Source organism: Melopsittacus undulatus (genome assembly GCF_012275295.1).
Source record: "Melopsittacus undulatus isolate bMelUnd1 chromosome W unlocalized genomic scaffold, bMelUnd1.mat.Z SUPER_W_unloc_9, whole genome shotgun sequence".
NCBI classification, from domain to species: Eukaryota; Metazoa; Chordata; class Aves; order Psittaciformes; family Psittaculidae; genus Melopsittacus; species Melopsittacus undulatus.
This window is the reverse complement of record NW_022993951.1, coordinates 276,388-292,301: the sequence shown is the minus strand read 5'-3', so window position 1 is coordinate 292,301 and position 15,914 is coordinate 276,388.

The following is a 15,914-nucleotide window of genomic DNA, read 5'->3' as shown; positions in this document are numbered from 1 at the left end:
GTGGTTTAATTGGTGTAAGCGATTGCGGTTATCTTATCTTGCATAAACTGTGTCCGTTAACTGTGTGCATAAGCAATTTCATATCTTTTGTTGTCTAACCTTTATATTGGGTTTAACATATATATACCTAACATATATCTTAATAAACAATACCTTATTCTTTAGTTTTTCACAATCCCCCCTTTTTCTTTTTATCCTATTATTGTTTATTAGATGCTGCTTTCATTCTCAGCACTGCAAATAAACCTTTTTCCACAATCCCAACATTTATCACAACACTCACAGGGTAATACCTCACAATTACAATCAGTGTAGGCCCTACGTGGCATAATATATTCACAACAATCTTCATCCTTATCAATAGATACACTTTTATAATTTGCCCCAGACCTCGTAGTTAAAATAAGCAGTTTAGCTATGTCAAATCATTCCCTAATAAAGTGTAAAATATAGCATAATATACAAGGCCCAAATATAAGTCCCAAAATCAACATGATAAGCGGTCCTGCTAAAGTGGACAACAAAGTGGTTAGTCAAGGTGAAACATTAAACCAGTTTTCATACCATGACCTGCCCACTTCACGATCTTTTTTACGTTGATCTAACCTTTTCCGGAGTTCAGACATGGTGTCCTGGACTACTCTAGTATGGTCAGCCAAAGAACAACATTCTTCATTGAGAGCTACACATAACCCTCCTTCTTTTAAGAACAATAGATCTAATCCTAAACAGCAATCACTAAGATTAAATTTCCCACAGACCACTCCTTCTTGAGCCAACAGGTCATCTAAAACCACACGATTCTGATATATTGTAGTTTTCATTTTAGTATTTTGCTTTGTAATTAATCTTAATGCATTTTCTGTTTTATTTACTACTATTTCTACCACAGCTTGTGACCTTATAATTCTACTCAACATCCATATAGGAGTTCTGTATCCCCAGGATGCATCTTCGGCCCAAGTTGCCAAATCATAATAGATTATTCATTCAGGTGGCCACTCATTGTCTTTCCATTTTGTAACTCTCTTTTATATTGTTTTCTCCTTAATAAGAAGAAATTAGGTCTGATCATTCCTAATATACATGAACCTGTCCAATTTTGGGGTAAAAATGCAAAAGTTATTTTACCACAGATTCAATAATATCCATTTGGAGTAGGCCAACTGTTTGGTATGTTAGTTTCATTAGTCCAGTTACTGAATTGGTGATTTATTTCTATGGGATTTCCCCATCTTCCCCAGTCTTTCTTTGCTCTCTTCCACATATAACCCCCTTCACAAAGTAAATTTCTTATTGGTTTTACACCATTTTCTAAATTTTGCCAACAACTTTTTCCGATTATACCCATTTGCAAGATCCATTGTTGTCTCCTTTTGTTTCCTTTTCGATTTTTCCAGATTGTAGGGTCGCTTATATTACTCTCCATTGCCTCCCAGGCCCATCTCTTTCTCTGGTTAGTTCCCCTACAAACATAGCAGTTAGTTACATTCAATGCTTTAGATATATTTTCAGCAAGATTTACAAGGAGATTTTTAGCAACTGTGAGAATTTCATATTGGACTCCAGTTTTTTGTTTTTTTGTTTTGTTTTTGGTTTTTTTTTTTTTGATCTTAATACTAATAATCACAGCTGGGTCTTCCCCAGTTCCATATATTTTAAGTCCAATTTTAGTTACTTGCTTCTGTTTCCAATTTTTTTCAAATCTATGAGAGTTAAATTTATTGGATTGCAGGCACGGGTTGTACAGTTATTGTTTGTTTGCATTCTTGCTATTGAAGCTTGTAAAGTCTTACATTGATAATCACATCCCTAGCCTGCAGTATCCCAGCATACACAAGACTATCCTTTTCTTCCACAGAGGTGTGATGATTGATACCTAGCTGTTTGATTAGGTACATAATCAGGATTTATATGACATTGGTATCCACCTGGGCAAATATATTTTGGTTGGCTACTGTAGTACTGCCTCCACTCTGAACTTCCACTATGAGTATCTAAATCATCATCTATAATATCACATGCATCAAAAATTATTGACAGTGAGGTACTCAAATTGGTTATAACTTCATTATAACTTATTCCAATTAATCTTCCTTCTGAATTTGTTCTCACTGAGTTTGATTGTATATGCAACTGCCTGTCTTTGTTCCTTTGCATTCATAAAAGGTGTGGTAGACCAGCATTTGAGTGGTTACTCTCCCTTGTCTAGTTGTGGTAATGCATTCACTACAGTTGTTGTGAATGATTTTAGAAGCCACGGCATCTTCCCATATGGTTCCTATCAGAACCGACACCAAAAGAGGTCCGGTCAGGATCATAGTGCTCAGCGGTCACAGCCCCAGGGGTTGCAGCCCTCGGCAGACCTTTTCAGCTGCAGCACCGATTCCCTCCGGTCTTGCCCTCTCTGGTAGGTTAAAAGTATATTCCCCATCGGCTACTATGACAGTAGTATTTGACCCACAACAACTGTTCCAACGAGGTGGTAATTTCACACTGAATGCAAAAAGAACTGTAATTGATTTCTCAAAAATTGTTCATGGTCTCTCCTATGAGTAATAATATGCTTCAAACAATTGGGACACTTGGCTCTAATATACAAATTGCAGTGTTTGTATATAGGAGGACATGGACTAATACTGGCCCTTATCCTATGGTTTCTTAAAATAATTTCAACTATATCTTCATTTCCCATATCAGATTTACAGGAGTCAATATGAATTCTCTCAGTTACTTATCCAAGTCCTCTAGAGGGTCAGCTTGGCGTCTCTGGGTTCAGTCACAACTTTCCATTCCTTTATGGGTCCTTTTACTCGAGACGCATGTGTCCACCTTTTTTCAGCAGCTCTTATCGCCGTTTCTGTAGTTAAAAGAACAAGAAATGGTCCCTCCCAACGAGGGGATAAACTCTCTTCTTTTCAGCTTTTATGTAATTCTAGTTCTAATTCATTCACTGCAGCAGCCCCATGGCACTCCCCTCCAGGGCAGTCTCACTTCCAGGGTCCAGATTCCCCATAACACACACACAGATCCGGTTCCACAGAAGAGCCTACTCCCCCACCTCTGTTCAACATTCCTTCTCCACCAGTTTTAAAGCAACCGCTTTCTTTTTATTCACTTTCCATGTTTCCTCCTTTACTCCCAGTCCACATTTATCCAACAACCCTTCAGTCCCATCTATCAACATGTCTGTTTCCATTTGTTTGCCTATCCTGGCACCCATCCCATGCTCAAACACAGGAGCTGCTCGAGCTCTCTCCTTCTAACATCTTAACTTCTTAACATCTTTCCCCAATATCACAATCTGAACAACATTTCTTTAGCTTTTAGTTTTTCCTGTCCTTTTCTAAAGTCAAAATTAAGGCATCAGGAAGAGGTATATTAATTTTGCACTCTGTCATATCTGCATACATTACTTCATTCCATTTTCCTTATCACCTCAAAAACAACATTAATTATAACAATATATAATAATTCAAAGTTCCATTTTAGGTCATTTTTCCTGATCTTCTAAAGTGTATGAAGGTCAGCATTGGTTACAATATTTTACCAACGTTTTCTTGTTTACAGAGGCCCCAGAAGACCCTCTCAGTTCTTTCCAATGTGCCAAAATGTAACCCAATGGGCTTTTCTTCAGAATTTCCTTGTCTTGACCGGCTCCCATTTCAGCCAATCTTTTCTAGATCTCTATAGCTTCTCATCCCCAGTGCTCTGCAAATGCACTTATAAAAATGAGAGCACCTACACACAAGTTGTATGATATTCTTAAGGGGGTCAGTACAATAATATCTCTGGGTTCTGAAGATCAGCTCCCCTGTTGTTAGATCATAGTTTCGGTTACAGCAAAATTTCCTTTACAATCATGCCTCTTCAAATTTTCTGATACTTTTTTTTTTTTTTTTTACAAATATTTTCCCAGTTTTCCTTTTTTAACCTCCCAGAACTTTTGTGGCTTTTTCCACAAAATAATCATTTTATTTCTGTTCTCAGAGAATTACCGATTGGGTATCTATAATTTAATGGCTGTACACACACAAGAAGATGCACAGGACAGAAAAAAAGCAGCGAGAGGGGCAGCCGGACACTCCCCCTCCGCCCTTTTCTAAGCTGCTCACAGACAGGACACACACAGGGTTACACAGACAGGACAGCGGGAGGGCAGCCAGTCCCCCGCTCACAGACAGGACAGCAGGAGGGCAGCCAGGCCCCCGCTCACAGACAGGATACACAGGTCCAAAAAAAATATAGACGCTTCGTCCGTCTCCGGCCGCTCTCCTCGCGGAGACACGGAACCGCGGATTGGGACTCCACACTCGCTTTGTAGCTATGCTACGTCTCAGTCACACAGAAACACAAAGTTACACATGGGATCCCTCACTCACACTATGGTTCCGCTCACTCTCCTCACGGTTCTCAGAATCTGAGATACAACAGAAACCTGGTGGGTTCGCTTACCCTTCACCTGCCCCCCTAGCAGGTCCGTCCTGGCTCCCAAAACTTGGGATACAGCGAAAACCTGGGCTCACCCGATCCGCCTATACGTATTTATTATCTATCCCCGCTTCGTATTATAATGAGCCAGAAGGTCCTTTGCACTTGCGCAGTGCCCCTTCTAATCACGAGCAGGGGTTTCAGGATGAAGTAAATGAGTCTCCCTCTTCTTAACCTTTACACCTTTTAATCTTCAGACATGGACTTAGGGTTAGTCGGCGCCCAGTCTGCTTCTCCTGCCGCTTATTAATAGGACCAAACATTTGTGCTTTTGTTATGGTCTTAAGGCTTGATCGCCCAGTCTGCCTCTCCCTGGCTTATCAGCAGGACCTTTCATCTGCTTTTGTCAGTAGAATTAGCATCTGCTTCTTCCCCTCCAGCAGTAATCAATGCCTTGGCAAGATGGCAATGGCAGGTATTTAGGACAGACAATACTTTTGTTTAAGCATAGGAATTCTTTTAACTCCCTTATACAATTTCTCTGTATTACCTCCCTGTACATTGGTTACCCGTGTATCAGTTTCCCCTTTTTCTATAAAGTGAGTAAATTCTTTTATTCTATTATTTATGACAGACCTATCCATGTTACCTGGAGAAGGCCTTGGTTAAGTATATCTCTGAACCATCCAATAACTCCTTATCCAATCCACTTCCAACAATTTTAAGCTTTTGCATATTCTCCTGCAGTTTTCCCAGCTTAGTATGGATTGATTCAGAATGGTCAGATTACTTTCATACAGCACATACCTTTGAAATCCTCAAAACCTTTTCTGCAAGACACCCACTGTATCTTGCAGGATTCAGACCATCAGATGTCTGCTGCCTAAAAACCAAAACTTTTTTTACAAGACACCCACTGTGTCTTGCAGGATCCTAACTACAAGATGCCCACTGCCTCCTGTGATTGTAAACCATAGGACGCCCGCTGCCTCTTGTGCATAAAACCTTTTTGTACAAGACACCCACTGTGTCTTGCGGACCCAAATATCGGGACGATTTTTTTTTTTTTTTTTTTTTTGCCCATATTTTCATACAGTAATGGACCATTTTTTTCCTTACTCTTTTTTCCTTCCTGGGACGGCTGAATGTCCCAGTACTTTATCATTAACCCCAGGGGACCGTCCGGTGGTGCATCCGGTGGGCTGCTCCCTGCTTTATTCTTAGGATCTCTCCTTGGATCCTTTTCTGGGTTATAATTACGACTCTTACTCTGACCCATTGTCTTACTCCGGGGACCTCTGCCTGGGACCCGTCTTCCCTCCCCATATCTTAGTACAATATTCTATCATTTTTTTGCTTATCTTTCCCTAGGGTTCCAGGGAAATCTCTCCAATTATCTAAGGGGTATTCATGTGAGTCGAAGGCTTGCTGCCCTTCGCCCCCCATCTTCTGGAATATCCACAAATATACGCTCACTCGCTCCCCCTTGTTCCTGGCCCAGTCCCTCGCGGGAGATGGAAAACGCAGTACTTAAGGGTCCACACTCGCTTGGTTCAGTATATCGAACCTCTCATTCGTTATATTCCAGGAAACCCAATCCCGCCCGAACGGCAAACCTGCGAACAATTTCGCCGCGGACAATTCCGCTCTGCGAATTTCGCAAAATACTTACGCGTCCTGAGTCTTCGTCCGGACTCCAGTGCACAGAATTTTTATGGGATTTTACCGGTTTTTCCTTTGCTCATTATTCTAGAATTTAGGTTCGTCGGTAAGGTTGAGGTAGGCTGTTGGTCGCGGGGCCGCGAAATGTCGCGGGGCGCCTCCCCGGAGGACCAAAGCTCACCGTTCCTTATCCGAGTCACGGCACCAGAAATTGTTATAAATTGAGATCACAACGGATCATAATCCAATTAGATTTTTATTAATTATAGCAAGTAGAATATGAGCAAAGACAGCGCTGGACGGCAGGGGAGTCTGCGCTCCGCCTACTGCCGTACTGAGCTGTTCAAAAAGCCCTCCCTTATACATCTTTTACTTCCGTGTTCATGACGTAGTTGAGGTACTCTGCGCATGCTTCAGCTGTTGCTAGGGGGTCGACCTCTGCCTCCCGGTGGTCGGTGAGGCCGAAGTAAGAAGTTTTCCTCCTTTGTTCCATAGTTGACCCTTCATTTATGTCCTTATATGGAGTGGTTTGTCTTATTTCTGCCAGTTCCTGGAACATCTTGCAAGCCAGTTTCTGTAACACCTTGTGGTCATCTTATGTTTGCATAAACGGTTTCTGGTTTAATTGGTGTAAGCGATTGTGGTTTAATTGGTGTAAGCGATTGCGGTTATCTTATCTTGCATAAACTGTGTCCGTTAACTGTGTGCATAAGCAATTTCATATCTTTTGTTGTCTAACCTTTATATTGGGTTTAACATATATATACCTAACATATATCTTAATAAACAATACCTTATTCTTTAGTTTTTCACAAACCCCAAGGGACTGTCTGGAGGTATATCTGGTAATTCGCTCCCTGCCTTTCCTGGGACCTCTCCGTGGTCCCCTTTTCTGCGTTAGAGTTACGACTCCTACTCTGATCCTTTTCCCACTGTATCTCCTTTCAGTCAATCACTATCCCTTCTCTCCTTTAGCGGCCAAGTCCCTCGCGGGAGATTGGAAACACGCTTAGAAGAGGTCCACCTTGGTTTTAGCCTTGCTTTAGGATCAGATGACATCTGGCTTCATCACTCTGTGAGCCTTCAGATAATTTACTGTTTCCATTTTTCTTCCAACATAATCTATACTATCCTCCCCTGAGATGTTTTAATGTCTGGAATGAACTCCCCCATCTTTTCTGGTGAACACTGAGGCAGATATGTAATTGTAGCCAAATCTACCCCTTTTTCTCTCCAAATTATTCATTACTGTGTCCTTCTACTTTTTTTGAACTAACAACCTCATTTGATGCGCGGATAGACTCCACAACTAGTTAAAGTTGTAAAGTAGGTATGCTTTTATTCAGTGCTGAGGTGCATGGGGATAGCTCCTGCAAAGCATGCACACCTCAGGGTTGTTCTTCCTTTACATTTATTCTCTTAAGGTATACATAGACATGAGGTTGCTCAATCCGCCTATACATATTTATTATCTATCCCCGCTTCTTATTATAATGAGCCGGAAGGTCCTTTGCACTTGTGCAGTGCCCCTTCTGATCATGGGCAGGGGTCTCAGGATGAAGTAAATGAGTCTTCCTCCTGTGTGTAGGGGTCTTCAAGATGAAGTAAATGAGTCTTCCTCTTCTTAACCTGTACACCTTTTAATCTTCAGACATGGACTTAGGGTTAGTCGGCGCCCAGTCTGCCTCTCCTGCCGCTTATCAGCAGGACCTTTTATCTGCTTTTGTCAGTAGAACTAGCATCTGTTTCTTCCCCTCCAGCAGTAATCAATGCCTTGGCAAGATGGCAATGGCAGGTACTTAGGACAGACAATACTTTTGTTTAAGTAAAGGAATTCCTTTAACCCCCTTGTACAATTTCTCTGTATTACCCCCCTGTACATTGGTTACCCGTGTATCAGGTTAAATGTCTGACTTTGTTTTTTTCTAGGGGGAAAAAAATAAACAAAACCACATTCAGACACGCTGACATAGACACACAAAGCATGAACAGTGAGTGCTCACAGTCAACCAAGAATATGCTCACAGAGGCATGTCTGTATCAAGTGATGTAAATCAACACCCAGAAGCATTTATTAAGTTACACGGATATATACACAGAGGGCAGGCAGATTGGTTAAGGCTGGGTTTTTTTCTGGTTGATAAATGAAAACATCACTTTAAGGCTCACAGGAGAGTGTTTTGGAAAAGCACTGTCAGCACCAGATATTAAAGGTGATATCTCTTTATTCAGTCTTGCAGACTAATTGGTTTATCCTAGGACGTGACAACTCCTGCTGCATAACAATTGTGAACCCATACACTCATAATCAAAATTAGTATGAAAACAGCATAGCAGTCTTTCCTGAAACCATCCCCTTTTCCCTGGCAAGGCATGGTTCCTGCAACTTGTATCCCTAAACTCCCTCTTTAGATTGCTCTGGGTAGCCTTTTCTTCATTTTTTTCTTTCTAAAAGATATGAAAGCAATTATATGAATTATTTCCAGAACCTAGCTGCACACCTCCTAATGTGTTAAATAGACTTTTTCTTGATTGCCTATTGTTCTCTGTATATGGGGCATTAAATACTGCAGTGTACTAATGCCTGGTACTTGATTACGCCCACACTCATTTTGGGAAGCATTTTAGCCACAGAAGGAAATTAAGTGAATCAGCTGCATGAAGTAAACCAGCTGAATGCCTTTCTTTTCTTGCCTTCATGCAGGTTTTCTCATTAAAAACTACTGGTAAACTAACTGTAATCTCTTTAGATGACCTAGAACCATGGTATTCATCTGTATTCTCTATGCTTATATATGTAAGCATATATAGTTATATATGTAAGTATATGTTTATACTGAGTTCAGTTCTGTAGTATGAGACCTCTAAACATGTTAAATCAGCCCCATGGTCCCTACTTGAACCCTTCTACCCAGTGCCCCATTCCTTCTAACTTCACCCAACATTTTATTTCTTGTTTCACTGTTAAAATTTGGATAGTTTTTAAAACTGTAATGACCTTTGTTCTTGATTGCAGGACAACCAAGAGGCCAAACCCCAGCTGTCTGTACTCACAAACAAGACCCAGTACACACAGAATGCCCTTATTCTGCTACTGTTGACAATGGTAAACTAGCCAAATCCACGTGTTACATCCACTAATTCCTGCACCTCCTCCCTTTCCTCCCATCACCTGTGTAGATGTGGTAAACAAATGTAAATTGATACCTGCATCTGTGCAATTTGCTGATGGAGTTACCAAAGTCACAAGTTATTTTGCAGTAACAGCTGTGCCATCCCTAATACTCTCAAGGTCTTACTAAAGGCTTCAAGAGCTAGTGTTTTCCTGGTAGCTTTTTCTGCTTTTGTATCTTAAAGCTTTCCTCAGCATTAGTGAAAAGCTCAATCAAAATGCACTCTTTTTAGCCTTTTTTTTTATTATGAAAGGATAGCCTTATATACTGGAAGCTCATAGAAAATGCCTCCATTTTGCAATACTGTAATAGCTCAAACTCTGGTTTTGATGGTCAGCTGCAACCTTGGGGACTATCAAAGTTATATGTGTGATTTTGTGTTGTTTTTTTTTTCTAGTTATGATGCATTTCTTCTAGGTATATGGTACAGCCTGTCCATTACTGACCATCTGTTCTTTTCAGAGAATTCTCTGTATTTGTTATCTTCTTCCTCTGTTGCATATCAGCTGGGTACTGTCCTAAGCAAATTGCTGCCCTTCTCTTATTCTGTTTCCCCTTGGACTGTAAAGTCTCTAAGGATATTATGCTTTCAAAAAATCAGCTATACTCAGCTGATAGGTAAAGATTATAAAGTGTGTAATTACTACAGTGTACCCAAACATCTGATTCTTTCAGTTTGTATCTGGGAATATTTATATCATGAAAGATAACTATGTTAAACTGATGTTTCTCTCTGTCCTTTGTATTTGTTTTCTTAGACTTCTTAGGCCAAGGACTACATTATTTTTGCAAGGTGCTTAGCACAACAAAGCTACAACAAGCACTGGATGATGTCCACTATCATCAGATGAGAGTTTGTACTTTGCTATAAACTGCTCATATTAAGGTAAGGAAAGGACTGAAGACAAGCGAGAGAGTTTCAGCTGCCTTTTGTTTAACGTTGTTTTGAAATGATTGTAACACAGGAATTTATTACTAAAACCAGTAAAGATGTTATTTTATCTTCTCATTTTTGAATCTGATACCTCTTTACCAGAGGAAGTATCTGTGGATACTAATCCTCCTAATTCTTGATGCTCTTTCCTACTCGGCTTTTTTTCTCCCTCTGGTCTTTTAAAAAATAATCCAAGTCTTTTGGCATTTCATACACTTCTAATTTTACTTCCCCAGCATGTTGGTTCAGTGAGTTAAGATATACTTCCCTAATTCATGGACTACCTTTTTCTTTTTTCATTGTTCTTCCTCTGTTTTGGGGAAACTTCATCTTGCTGTGACAAGTTCTCAGCTGTGCATCATATTCTGTTTCCCTTTGACTTTTAATGCTTATCTATGTTACAGTGATGTTTTATATGTAAGAGATAATAGAGCATTTTGGACCGATGAGCACACAACTTGTAATGGCTGGTAGGATGTGACCTTTTGATGAAACAGGAAATAGTAGCTGGGGGTGGGAAATAGTAATGCAGGCTTTTCATTACATCCTGCCAAATGACAGGTTTTTACATACATCTTGATGGCAGTAAGTACTAAAAGAAAAAGGGATGTCAGCCTGATGAATTTTGTTGGGAGCTCTTCTTTTTCTAGGGCTTTTTCCATGACTGGGTCTGGTTGGCCCTGGAAGAACATAGATGCTTTTAGGGAAGAAGTTCAGCACTTAGGGCTGCTGTCACTCAGAAGGGTGAATACAGGGGAAGGACAGCTGATACATTAGCTGCACTATCTGATCAGGTGCAGCAAAGCAGAAAAGACATTTCCGGCTCTTCCTCTTCTTTGTATCTTCTGCTTATTTCTTTCCTATTTCCTTGTTTGTTTTAGTTGCTTCTTTGTTTCTGTTTGTTCAATTCAGACTTAGACCTGAGGTTATAGACTTGAGACTTTCTCTTTTCACTTATATAAATTCTTTCACCACACCAGGTCTGTTAATGCTGTTTCTTTTCAGATGTATTTTACCTACTTTGTATAGCGCTCCATGCTACTGATATCAGATCAGGTGAAAGTCAGACTGGAGCACTGTTCAGATCAGCAGATGGCAGGCTCCTTCTAGCAACTGATACCACCAGCTTCATCCTATACCCCCCCTACATCAGAGCATCTGATGGTGACAGGCAGGGGACAAGTACAATTTCTGCATCATGCACTCAAAAGTGTGCATTATGTCAGTGAGGAATCAAAGATATTTGTCACTAGAGTCTGCGCAGCACGCAGTTAGCCCTGTAGTGTAATGTGCATCAGCTGGGAAAAAAGAAACACAGCTACTACTGAGTAAAACAGAGAAGATGAGAAATCTGGATGTCAGAGATGTCAGAGAATTATAAGTTCATGTCAGAGTCTGGTTTCCTGCTTACTACTCCAACTGTGAGGTATCCTTCAAAATTAGTATTGGGCTCAGAAGTGGGTGATGAGAAATTCAGGGTAGAGATGCCTGTAAATGCAGTCTTTATTTTATGTGTGTGATCAGTGGTATCCTAATCAAGCCTTCCCTTAGGGCCAACTACAGGACTGCTCCTTGCAGGGTGGTTTCTTTAATCTTTATCTAGTTAGGTTTTAAATGTCCATCACCCCTTCTGGGAAACAATTCTGTCTCCCAAAGTTTTATAACTTACTGAATCTCCTTAGCACCACCATGCTGATTAATTTAAACAAACTTCAAATGCAGGCTGCTTAGCATTACTGAGACAGCATCTCTTTTATGTTTTATATGTTTGCTTGAATGTATTGTATTCCCCAGTTTCAGTAAAGAATGGTTTAAAAGTATTTTTTAATGATACAGTGTTGTTATGAAAATGAGCTGACTAGTGAACACGAATTTGCTCTGAGTCAACAGTGGCAAGTTGCAAGCATTGACTAATGGATTTCGTAATCCACACAGCACCTCTGTGCATAAGGGAAGAAAGCTGCATTATCTCTTATATGCATCGGGGATTCAAACATGAGAGGGACAGCTGCTGTGTGAGTCTGAATTGATATTGAATACAAGCTGGGAATTCCTGGTGCTTGCTTCCCTGCCTGGAAAAATTGTATCATGCATCTCTGTATGGACAGTTCCTAGGGACATAGTAAGCAGACAAGAGCAGCAGGGGTTTTTGACAGAAAGTGCAAATGTAGTAGGCCCTCACAGCCTCCAACAGAAAACTTCAGTGAGAGACAAAAGGATTGACTTGGGGAAAGAGGTTGCCAAAACACCTGTTAATACCATAACATTCTGTAAAATAAATCGGGAATAATTAAAAGGTGTAAGAAGGGCTTATTTTATTCCTTTTTCTTGTTTTCCCTTTTAAAGTATACTACAAATCCAGCAAAGCCCCTCTGGGGACAATGCTCTCTCCCCTGGTAAGTGCATCCCCTGCTGAGGCATCTCAAGGTTTGTATCTGGCCAATGTCACTGCATGGATTTACTCTCAAGCAAGGTGCCTTTAGGTAGTATTTTTTTCCTGTGTAGTTTTTGGCATATCAAGTGTTTTCTCATGGCTTTTTCAAGCCCCCTCCTGCTATGCAACCTGTGTTGTTGGCACTGAGCACTACTCACAAATTGCTGTCTTTTCCTTCAGAATGTCACATTTTTTGTTTTAACACATGGTTATAAGTGGGTGTTACCAAGCTTCTTAAGAAGCTATGTCAGGACAGTGCTTCTGTTTTGCTACTCAGCAATGACTTCTGCAGAACACCTGGTGGACTTGAGCATAGACAGGCAAGAGACCAAACTCTGAAAAGTGTTTTTTCTTAAGACTCGAGTCCCATCTGGTACTTGCAAACAATTGTGTTTCTGGGCCTTCCTGGTTTTACGGGCATAAAACTGAACAGGTGAGTGTTCTGAATAATACAGATCACAACCGAAGTAATTCTGAGGAAGGGAACAAAAAGATAGACACAGAAGTCTATCTGCCTTAAACTGCATGGTGAGTATATCCCAGTTTTCCAGGCTATGGTGTCTTTCAGGAAGTGATGATTCTCTTTACAAAGCCAATTATGAAACTGTGGTGAATAATAAAAACAGATCAAGATACAAGGAAAGGCAAATGAAAAGGCAGAGCTCAGGAGTAGGGCACGGGACTGGCAGATGGATCAGAGCTGTACTTCTGTCACTGACCTCTCTTCTGGAGGAACCCTCTTTACCTCTGCCTACTTCCCCACCAGCCTGTCTGGGTTTGGTCTACTTGCACTGGTATTTCTGCAGAGTGGAACAAGTCTCTCTTTTCTCCTTTAAATTTAACCCGTATCTAGAAGCCTTGACTTAAAAGAACTTGGTAGTAATATCAGTGACAAACTACTCAGTTTTTATTTCCAAAGCCTGTTTTTCTCTTTTAGCACAGAAATTAAGTATTTTATAGAAAATCTCACAAATTCTCAGATTATTCAAAACCAATAGCATACCCATAAGCACCTTGTGAGTAGCTAGAGGTACATTTCCACTGATGTACAATTTATTATGGATTATTTGCTCAGGGATTATTATATGAATTAATATCTCCCAATTTCACAATGAATTTATGATTGGATTTGCACACAAAAATTAGGTTCTGGGGAGAAAACAGCAATCCTCAAACACCATATTGAAATGCTGCCAAGCATGGCAGCATGCCTGAGATGTCTACTGGGCCACATAGAGACAAAAGAGAAAGTGTGGAAAAACACAAAGCCAGGAATGCAATTCATCTGACTTGTGTTAGTGTAATTTATAAGAGATATGAGAAGGGGTGTTAGTTTCCATGTGTTCAGCCTTGGGTCATATACCAGCCATTTACAGCAGGTTGGATGTGTGTTTTGGCAAGCTGTGCAAGCAGTGTGTTTCAATTTCATTTCCCTAGACAGGGCTTTTGGTTGTTCTGTTCTGGCAGGCAGTGTGAGGTTTCAAGCCTTGATTTTATCGTTCTGTGTTGAATTTACTTCAGAGAGAACACCTGTAGCCTGAGAGTATAGATTCAGTGGGAGCTGTAAATGCAGAGCACCTCTGAGGGCTTAGACATCTGTCCTTGACAGGGGTTGCTAGGAGCGGCACTGCCTGATGTGCTGGGCTTTTGAAACATTTCAGTGGATTTCAACACTTCAGAATGGTGGATTTATAGCGGAGGCTTGGATCTTTTCAGGTACCTCTTGGGTTGACCACTATAGACCAGCCTCGCTCTAATTTGACAGGAAATTCACTTAAGAACATCAGTCTCTTTACATATCTTCCTTCCACTGGCGCAGCTCTCGGAGGTGACAATTACAGTAGATTTAAAGCAGTGGTTTGAGGAGGTGGCTAGTTTGCACAAGCTTTCACAAAAATAGTCACACTAGTTGCGGTTCTTGCTGAGGGAAGTGTTGGCGCAAGTGAGTGTATGCGCATAGTCCTACTATTGACACTATTATTGTCTGTACCAGAACAGGGCCTCAAGTAAAACAAGAACAGGTCTCCCTTGTACCAGGCACCCTAGGAACTCTTAGAAACAGTAAACAGCTTACATCTAAACAAAGCTGTCCTTTTAAAATTTGGCTTGCAAGTCATCTTTTTATTATTCTTATTACAGATACACACATAGTTACAGGCTTTAATAGATCTGGTTTTATTTCAGTGTAAATGTGTGTCATTCACCCCTAAGCAGTATATGGTATCCAAAGCTCTGTGGGAACCACTTGTGCTGCTTAGTGCATAATGGATTTGTTTAAGTTCAGGAGTGTCGTGGTTTAAAACCCCACCTCAGTCTCCCTCTCACCACATCACATCCACCCCCCCACACCCCCCCCCCCCAAAAGGGATGGGGAGGAGAACCGAAGGAATGCAACTCCCACGGGTTGAGATAAGAGCAGTCCAGTAACTAAGGTATAACACAAATCACTACTGCTACCACCAATAAAAACAATGATAGAGGAAATAAACAAGGAGAAAGAATACGATACCACCTGCCGAAATGAGCCCGAACCAGAAGAGAGCTAGCCCAAGCCCTTCCGGCCAACTTCTAGTTACCTCCCCGGGCATGACGTGCTGTGGTATGGAATACCTCCTTGGTCAGCTTGGATTGGGTGTCCTGTCTCTGCTTCCTCCCAGCCTCCCCTCTTTCCCTGGCAGAGCATGAGACTCACAAAGTCCTTGGACAAACCAAACATTTGAGCAGTAACTCAAAACATATGTGTTATCAGCACCATTCCCAGCCTGAAAGTCAAAACACAGCGCTGCACCAGCCTACCAAGGAGAAAAAATGACCGTTACTGCTGAACCCAGGTCAAGGAGGTAAGTAATTACCAGGGCTATGAGATACTGGCAGTTTGAACCTCTGTAAATGAGGGTGGTTTTTTTGTTTTCTTGTTGGTTGTATTATTCATGTCATTAAATGAGTGTCTTTCTTCTAACCTTTGCCAAATTGTGTAATTCTGCATCATTCATGGAGTACTCCAGAAACATCCTAGCTTTTTATAAACAATTTGATTCTAACATGCAACAGAAATATCCCTCAAATTTGCTAGTAATTGATAGGTTACAAAACCTTCCCTCCTGAAATTGTTTAAACAGCAATTCTCTTGTCAAATGAAAGCCTGTTTCAACACAACAGCTCTATAGCACATGATGGACATGCTTGTAGTAACTGTAGTCCAGCCAGTCATGCATTGTTTTAAACAAGAGCCACTATACCAGGCTTTATGGCAAAGGATCCCAAACTCTTCCAGGGATCA